General features: G+C 32.5%; 1 long non-coding RNA gene across 1 annotated transcript; it reads left to right on the top strand.

The window, feature by feature from the left end:
• The first annotated feature begins 3,448 nt into the window (after positions 1 to 3,448).
• On the top strand, positions 3,449 to 6,177 carry LOC134249227 (uncharacterized). The gene is made up of 4 exons (XR_009988233.1): positions 3,449 to 3,535; positions 3,629 to 3,839; positions 4,771 to 4,870; positions 5,977 to 6,177. It is a non-coding gene; the product is annotated as an uncharacterized LOC134249227 (long non-coding RNA).
• The last annotated feature ends 3,330 nt before the right edge of the window (positions 6,178 to 9,507 follow it).

Raw genomic sequence — 9,507 nt, 5'->3', positions numbered from 1 at the left:
CAAATGTGGTATCATGACAGATGACCACGATGTTATCGGATATAACCGTATACACACCATTCAAGGTTCCATTAATTTATCTATTTATTTCGTACCAATAACTCTAAAATATAACAAGTCGTATATGACACAGTCCATTTACATATACAGAGTAAGACAGTTTATTCCTCCCGTACTTTAAATATAATGCTACTGATACATTTATTTTATCAAAACAATAATAACTTTAAATGTCTGTTAATCATAATAAAAATGTTCTATCAGTATAGTGAATATCATTACTTTTCTCTATTGTCCCCAGCTGTCTGATTGACCGAAACTAAATCACATAATCAAGTATAAAATGTGTTATAGAATGGATGTTTCTATTTTGAAATTCTAAACAAATTACAAACATATTGTTCTAAAATTGGAAACGTTTTTCTGTGAAGCAACAATAGTGTTGACGTCACAATAGTATCTATAAACTGAACGTTTCCAAATAGAGATACTGCATATGCTATTCATTACTCTGATGTTATAATGCAAATGACATAATAATGCCTTGTATGAGGAAGGACTGAGTATTAAAAACATGAATTTTGAGACATTTATTATTAAATGATATAAAAAATAATACCAGTATAACAATTGTAGCCTTTTGCTTTTGGTGCAATACCTACGTATAGAGACCTTAGAGAAAGCATATTCACCTTGCACGATATGCTTTCTCTAAGGTCTATATATATAGGGATTGACCTCATCAAAAAGCTATAATTGTAAAGAATTAAATTTTCAGAATATAGAGTTATTCTTACAACTTTACTTGAAAATATAATGTGTACATCATCAGGTACGTATCGAGTTAATCCTTCCAATTAATTCTTTTCAGTCTGTGCGAGTTTTATTCTCCAGATCATAGAAAGGTTTTGTCTCTCAGTTTCCCAATGAGCGTGAGGCCACAATGGAGCTTTCCTATGGTGCTGAATTTGGTTTTCATGCATGTATGATGCAAAAACGTCACTTACGAATGCGGTCCATTATATGTAGTCATTGACACTGGCAACCAGATATCTGAACATTGTCTTCAAATTCTGTACAGTTTTTACTGAAGTAGTACATTTCATGACTTCCACTACCATGTAGCGAGGATAATAATCAACCAATACCAACAATGAATCTCCTGAAGTCAAGGGTTCTAAAAAGTCTGCATCAAGATTCTTCAGGCACAATTGGGTAGTGGCGTTCTAGCCATTGGTTCGCGTTTAGATGGTGTATTGACTAATTGTTTACCATAACAAATTCGACAATTCTTTTCCACTTCTTCGTCCATTCCTGGCCAGAAAAAACTGAAGAACGAAGATTCCGTTCATAAGTACAATTCCCGGATGCCCTTCGTGACCCAATTCCAATATCTTTGTTCGACAACTTCTTGGAATGACGATCCTGGTATCGCGATGAATGACATGGCCAACTGCACAAAGTTTAGTCTAAAAGGCAAGTATTTCTTGAATTCACAGCTTTCCTATGGTCCTGGCATCTTTAACAGTCTCGGATGCACGTTCAATTCCTTTTGTCGAAAAAGCTATAGTTGTAGCTGTCATGTTAATACAACTAACATACTCCTTTGTATCGTCATTTTCTTGAAGTGATCTAGCCAATTTCAAAACCAGCCTTGACAAAGAATCTGCAGTGTAGTCAAACAATTGTTATAAGAGAAACCATTTTTTTCTTTCCCCGCATCGACTTTAATTTGGGTGAAAATACACTCCAAAGGTCGGTGATCAGTCCATAATTTAAATTTTTTTCCAATGAAATGCATTTCGAAACGCTCACAATCGTATATGTAAATATCGTCTCTCCGCTTCAGAAAGCTAAAAACCCTTGTTTTTGAACAAGTACAGCACCCAATCCAAATGAACATCTGTTATTATCAGGTCTGTGCAATGACTCAAAATAGCCTAGTGTATTCGCCTTTGATAACTGAATCTTCAGCTCCTGGAATGCTCCAGTTTGCTTTAGTCCCCACTCAATTAAAAGGAACGTCTTTACGGGTTAACTTCTGTAACGGTTCTGCACCCGGTTCGGAATAAATCGACCACTTAACATTTCTCAATCTTCAAAGTGAGTCCACGATCACGCAGCCTTTGTAATACTTCATCTAGTCTCTAACATGTTCATCTGTAGGTTTACCATATAAAAATTTCATCGAAAATATCTGAACATCCTCCCAACAATCAAGTGTCTGTTGTATTACCGTATTGTACATTTCTGGCGCCCAACTTATACAAAACAATAGTCGTTTGTAGCAATATATTCCTTTGTGTGTCATGAATGTAATTAATTTATCGCTACTAGGGATCCAGATCTATCTGGTGGTAAGCTAGCTTAATATCAAGTTTAGAAAACAAATTGTACTTTGGCTAAATTGATGTAGTACCTCCTCTAAAGTAGGTATACGGTACCTTTCAATCAACACAGCTTGATACGTTATTTTCATATCCACACACACAATCGGATATCATTCTTCTTCGAAACAATTTCTACTAACGAAACCAATGGTCTTCGTTTATCTATCTAATCAACAATATCATGAAAAAATAGTTCATCTAACTTGTGTCCAAATTTTTTATTTAAAAGGTACGCAATTTGCTTGACAGGTTGAATCACAGGTGTCACGTTAGATTCAATTTGGATCTTGAGACTGTAATCCTTGAGTTTTCCTATTTCTGTAAAACATGTCGGAATTTTTTTTTTCAGTTGTGCTCCTTTATCAGTTGTGTACATGCGGACTTTGCAATAACAATAATTCCAACTGTTTAGCTGAATCTTATCCCAAATTTCCGGGTCTTTCCTTCTCTATCAAATAAAATTCTGCATTGATCCTCTGAGAATCAAGCTCAAAATCAGTTTGGAATGTTCCTCTGGCATTGCATGGCTTCCGTCCATAAGCGTAAAACTCTTTGTATGATTATGTTTTGCTCACACTTTTCACTTTGTCGGCCTTCAAAGATTCCTATAATTCTGCACCAAAGTCCACTAGTAGGTTGGTCTTAACTCCATCCACAAAAACATCCACGAAAATATGTTTGTTTTCATTCATGTTGTGATGGTTAACGGTGAACCCATATTCACTTGCAGTTGCAGCATCATCTTAACTTGGTCCTGTTTTCTTAGTCATTCTAGTCTTGCACATTTTTTCAAAATGACCCAATTTCCAATATTATTTGTACAGCTGATTCTTCGCTTGACGAGCCTGATCTTTTTTTTCACATGACATCTCTTTCCACTTGCAAAACATGTCACTAACAAGAACATGTAGTTTCTTCTTATTCCTGTACTGAACTCTTTTCATGGTCCCTGAAACTTGTTTTGTAGACATATGGGTACATCCCACTAATTATTTTTAGAATCGGTAGGAGAAGAAAGTAGTGCAGAAAAAATTCCAAGTTCCTTAATTTGCAGACTTGCATAAAAAAGATTGGGCAGATGTACTAAACTGAGCCTCACACTTGTTGATAAGGAGTATCTTTCCTACCAAAAAAGCTTGGAAAATGTAATTTATCAAGAAGATCAGCCGAATTATTTTTTTTGTATTATAACGCCAGTTACAATTCTGAATTTCCCCTACTTTCACTTTCATTTTTAGAGGTTCCCGCAGACAGACGCATTTTGCCGGAAAACGAATCTGACATGCCACCTCGAGATTTTAACCAAGGAAAGACAAGTTGATGTGCTTTGATTTGAGGGGTCACTCACAACCGAACGAAAATTAGGGACATCGCTATGAGAAGAAACGTTAACATTGTCGCCTATGGGAAAACAATTAGTGGACTGTACCCATATTAGGAAGCCTATAAGTAAGTGAAAGATGTCATAAATCTTGAATTTATTTCAAAGTTGGTGTTTTCTATTATTTTCAATTGTTCAAATTTATGAAAAAAACAATTCTTGAATTGTTGATACACATTTTTTAAACAAATTGATTCATAAATAAAGTGTCTAGCCCCCCCCCCCCCTCCCGGAACAGACAACATACTCATACATGTATCACCCATTGTTTACACATGTGTCATGTAGATTAAATGTATCGATTTATAAAATTTATTTATTCAGAATCATAAATGTATAATTTGATTAAGAAGCAATTGTATAGAAGTATATGCTCCACTGTGATTTTTTTTAATACACAAAAATTTACAAATGTGTTCGGGATCGGTATTCAATCGGGGTCAAGGTCGAAGTGAAAGTAGACTTAGCAGAAAGTTGTCAAAAGTGTTCAGTGCATTGTTTAGCAGTATATAGGTGATGGGAATTTGTATGTTACACAGGAGGCAAGAGGTATACCTTAGTACAATATTTGTAAATAACAATTTAATGTGTTTTGGAACATGTCGATGATCGGCACGTCACATATACATGACATACATCATTTCAGATCAGTTGCGCGGTGAAGCTGGTTACAGTTGTCTGGGAGTTAAACGATGCGTGTGAACATGCACATTAACTGGTTTCTCTCATATTTTTTAGCAATTTCATTACATGTATTTGTTGAATTACAATTATTGTCAGCAAAACATGATTTTTATCTATTCTGTTGAATTAACTTAATTACCTATATATGTTAACAGTGTGATTTCAGGTGGAAGCCAATTATTCATTTTTTAAATTAATTAATTTCAAGTAATGGGCATAAAAGGAATATGGTAAAATTGTACGTGTTGAATATCTCTGTTTCTGTCTGTCTGCAAATGTGATATTGTGCCATTTATTGTATTGATTTTTTTTTAGGTCCATGCAGATGGTGTTTAAAACTATTGGCCAGCAAATGCACGCCCATTTGAATACATCTTGAAACAGCACCAGCAAAGTGTGACAGTCGGCAAAATGTGTAAGTTAAAGTTTTCTAAAAAAAAAATTCATTGAAGTGGGGGATGGGGTGGGGGTGAGGAAATTTACATATTTAATAGGTGATCAGAATGTAAAAGTATTTAGTTATAACTAATCTATACATGCACTGCTATATACATTTTGCAGCTCATATACATTTTATTTATTTATTTAAGAATTTCAAATTGATTAGATCTACATCTTTGTTTTGTAAATTATGCATTATTAAGATTACACGGATATAAGAATTGAAATTTCATGAATATTTGACAATCAAAATTATGCTATTTGTCAGGAAATTCAAAATTTTGTCTCATTTTCCTACAAATTACAAAATGGTTTCCATGGAAACAAAACAACTTTAGTGGATTATTTATTTAATCTGCAAAACCACATATTTTCATTTTTTTAAAGTTAATAATAGTATATAAGCACTGATTTTGTCTTGAATAAAAAGTACGGGAAAACTAATGATACACATGTATTGAGGTATCCATTATTATGATGTCATTGTGACGTCATAGATGAGTAAATTTGCATTGGTATAAAAAATCCTTTGAAACAAATGATTCTATATGGGATTATAAAGGCTTATAACTTTTTTATTCATAGACCAAATTTCAGGAATGATACCTCAATGGACAGGAAATAATCAGTACTTTTTTATTTTACTACTTTCGGGGTATTTGTGAACTTCATTTTTTTGTCATTTCTGGAGAAACTATGAATTAGAGGGTGAAAAGTGGTCATATTTTGTGCGGAAATACATTATTTTTTTAAAATAAGTGAAATTGACCCAATTAAGTGCTTGATTATGATTTGACTATATGTATTTAAAGTTATGAAGGTGATTAAGAATAATAAAAATGTGTTAAAAGGCTAAAATTTGACTTAAAACTTGGGAACAGTTTTGGCTAGATTGGAGCATTTTTTAAGGATATTACACATAGAACTCTAAATGCTGTAAAATCTTAATTAATTGGTGAATTTTCACGAAACTTGGCATGATGTCTCTACTTATGCTCTAGATTGATAAACAGTATGAAATATTGTAAAATCAAAAAAAATGCTTTTCCATATTGGGTACATCCCACTAATTATTTTTAGAATCGGTAGGAGAAGAAAGTAGTGCAGAAAAAATTCCAAGTTCCTTAATTTGCAGACTTGCATAAAAAAAATTGGGCAGATGTACTAAACTGAGCCTCACACTTGTTGATAAGGAGTATCTTTCCTACCAAAAAAGCTTGGAAAATGTAATTTATCAAGAAGATCAGCCGAATTATTTTGTGTATTATAACGCCAGTTACAATTCTGAATTTCCCCTACTTTCACTTTCATTTTTAGAGGTTCTCGTAGACAGACGCATTTTGCCGGAAAACGAATCTGACATGCCACCTCGAGATTTTAACCAAGGAAAGACAAGTTGATGTGCTTTGATTTGAGGGGTCACTCACTACCGAACGAAAATTAGGGACATCGCTATGAGAAGAAACGTTAACATTGTCGCCTATGGGAAAACAATTAGTGGACTGTACCCATATGTGCGTCTTTTCCTTCCCTGACTAAAGCGTGTTTGTTTGCAAACTCAATACCTTGCCTGAGTCTTACTTTCTCTGAAGTTAAGTCTTTCATTTTAAACAGTTTTTTTTTTTTGCAGTCTATGTGACAAAATATAACTTTGACATGGTCTCTAACCATCTCATCTTGTACAATAAACAGCTAGTTCACGTAAACAAGTGATAAATTGTTCAACAGTTTCATTTACCTGCTGTGAAGTAGCTCTAAACAGTGAACGTTCTTATGGCACATTTATGGAAAATAGTCAAATAATAACTTACATGCGACGTCAAACACATTTTCATTTTGTCTTGGTTCTCGTTCTTCCAGTGTATAATATATATTCTTCAATTCATTACCAGCTGAATGTAGAAATAATGCCTTCATCCGAGCAGAGTGTGCATCTTCTTTTCCCAGGGAGTGTAACGAAAATCCACGCCACTTTTTCGACCGAAATCCCACGTTGTGTACATCACCTTTCGAATAAAATTTTGCTATTCCTCCTATTTCTATGGTTTTCTTCTTCGGCATGAATAACATGTTGGCTTTTCTGATTAATCCTCGTTGCCAAATTATGTGGGGTCGTGACAGATGATCACGATGATACTGGATTAAACCGCAGACATTGATAAACAAACATTTATGGTCCCATTACTTTATATAATTAACTCGTACCAAAAACTCTTTAATACATAAAGCCGTATATGAAATACCCCATTTACGTTTTTTACAGAGTAAGACCCTACAACAAGCCTTGTATCTATTGCTGCAAACTATTTGTAACGTTTGAATAAGATATTTAAAATATCAATGGTAACTTAAAGCTTATAGACAGTATCTACATGTATACTTGCTCTTCTTATACACTATAACATTTTTGGTCAACAAATGTTTGTAGTGTCAATGTAATACAGTTGACTGTGAAAGCTTATTGCAGATAAAGCAGCATTTTCAAACCCTTTTAATAAAAATTTTTAAGTCCACATATTCATAGGAAAGATAAACCCTTGTGATTTACGAATCTGTTCAATGTCTTTGATACTGCCTCATATGCACTCTGTGAGTTGACAGACATAGATGCTGTAAAAACTCGTTCTATTCGTGTTCAATTGCAGTATCTGTAATAGGTTGAGGATAATTTTCGCAAATAGTGCTATCCTCCTGACAAATCCCCACTGTTTGGTGATTATGATATCAGCTGTATTTTCGATGCCTGGTTTGTGTGGCCTTTAGTTTATTTTTAGATGTTGGTATGCCTACTTTAATAGTATGGTATAAATTTCATTTTTTTCATAGGAAATCAGTCAATCTACAGGTATAGATACCATAGGCCCATATCTAATTAAATTTACTGCACAAATGATGTGATTGACTATGTGACACATATAATCAATTATGGTATATTGCATTTGGTATTTCTCCAGGGAGTGTGAAACTTTTAAAAGTTACTCTTTTTTGAAAGGTGATTAGTAAGATCCGAATAATTAAAGAATTTTTTTTACACTTTAAATACACACTCAGCCAGCCATAACTTGAATAACCGGATGTTATGACATACAGGCTGAATAGAAAAACAACTACCATTTGTACTTCTAAGGTAAAATTGATTTTGGGTGATACTTATTATATTCATTCATATATATAAATATGACAATGTCTTAGACGTAATTGTGATGTACATGATATTGGCTAAGAAAAAATTACATTGAATCATTTTTTTCACTTGATTTTAGAAAAGATAGTATACGCATAACAATTTACTTTGGTTTTAGCACTATGCATATTGAAAACGTAAAATCACATTTAGGGACATAATGAGCAGTCTGTTCAGAAAGAAAATATTTTGATACCATTCCTACCTGATTTAGATTGTCAAATATGCTTCAAATGTGTAAGCATTAAATGTATTTAATAGAATAATTCTTATTAGACCAACAAGCCGGTAATAGCGATCAAATTAGATATAATATATTTTAATTTTAAAGTCTTTGTTCTTTATATTCTTAATCATTTACGTTCTTTTTACATTATACAAGGTACATTGTCATTTAGCATGGGTAATTGCCAGACTTTTGTTCATTTTTTATTTCAATCATTTGGAAAAAAAATAAAATAATGGTAATAATGATGATAATAATATAAAATAGTAATAACATAATAAAAATATAATAATATAAACTTGCAAACAACGGGTAGGTCTTTTTTCGATTTTCCATAAAGATAAGAATTTGAATAAGATGGTCGTTGAATAATTATAATGATGCATGAATAAAGATTTACTTCATTAAAATTTCCTTTCTTTATTTATGCTACAAAATCTTGAGCATTTCTTTTAATATCCCCTTTCTTTCGACAAAAAACGGGAAATATTTTGCATTTGCCCCATTTATTAGGAATTCATTAGAATGACATTTCTGCTTCAGTAATTTACGATAACATTTTATCAATTTAAGATTTATAATTGAATGTTTTAACTATTTTTTCTTTTAATAATTTATATTTTTGTCTGGAAATTAATCCTCCACATAAAATAATCATTTTTCTTCAACTGTTAATGAGCATTTTAAGATATATTCCATACTTAAATATCACCAAATAACATGAAAAAAGAAAAAAAAAATAATTAAATTCTTCTTGCAGCAGAGAAAACAAATCAGGTCTAATTGCATCTGAATCTTACCAAGATGATTAAATTTTAAAATTCAATCAGCAATTGTTTATTATATATTGACACTAATATATATATATATATATATATATATATATATATATATATAGTTTTGTGACAGGCGGATTGTGGGTTATTTAGCGTCTTTTACACTCACGTTGTGGGTATCATGGATGGTTTGTGGGTCATTATATATTGACCCACAAACCACCGCCTCAAAAACTTGTGTATTGCTATAATATAAACCATATTTTAATATTTTACAAAAAAAAATATTTTGACCCATAATTACATTAATCAAAAATGACCCACAATGCAATTTTATATACATCAATTCTTACCACTCAGTGGATTGGATGAATTTTGTGTGTGACCCACAATATTCTATATACTTTCCAACTACTCACTGTTCT

The sequence above is a fragment of the Saccostrea cucullata genome, unplaced genomic scaffold, assembly GCF_032062105.1.
Source record: "Saccostrea cucullata isolate Sc308-1 unplaced genomic scaffold, CSIRO_AGI_Scuc_v1 ctg1847, whole genome shotgun sequence".
NCBI lineage: Eukaryota > Metazoa > Mollusca > Bivalvia > Ostreida > Ostreidae > Saccostrea > Saccostrea cuccullata.
The sequence above is the reverse complement of the archived record's forward strand: the minus strand, read 5'-3'. Positions and strand labels throughout refer to the sequence as shown.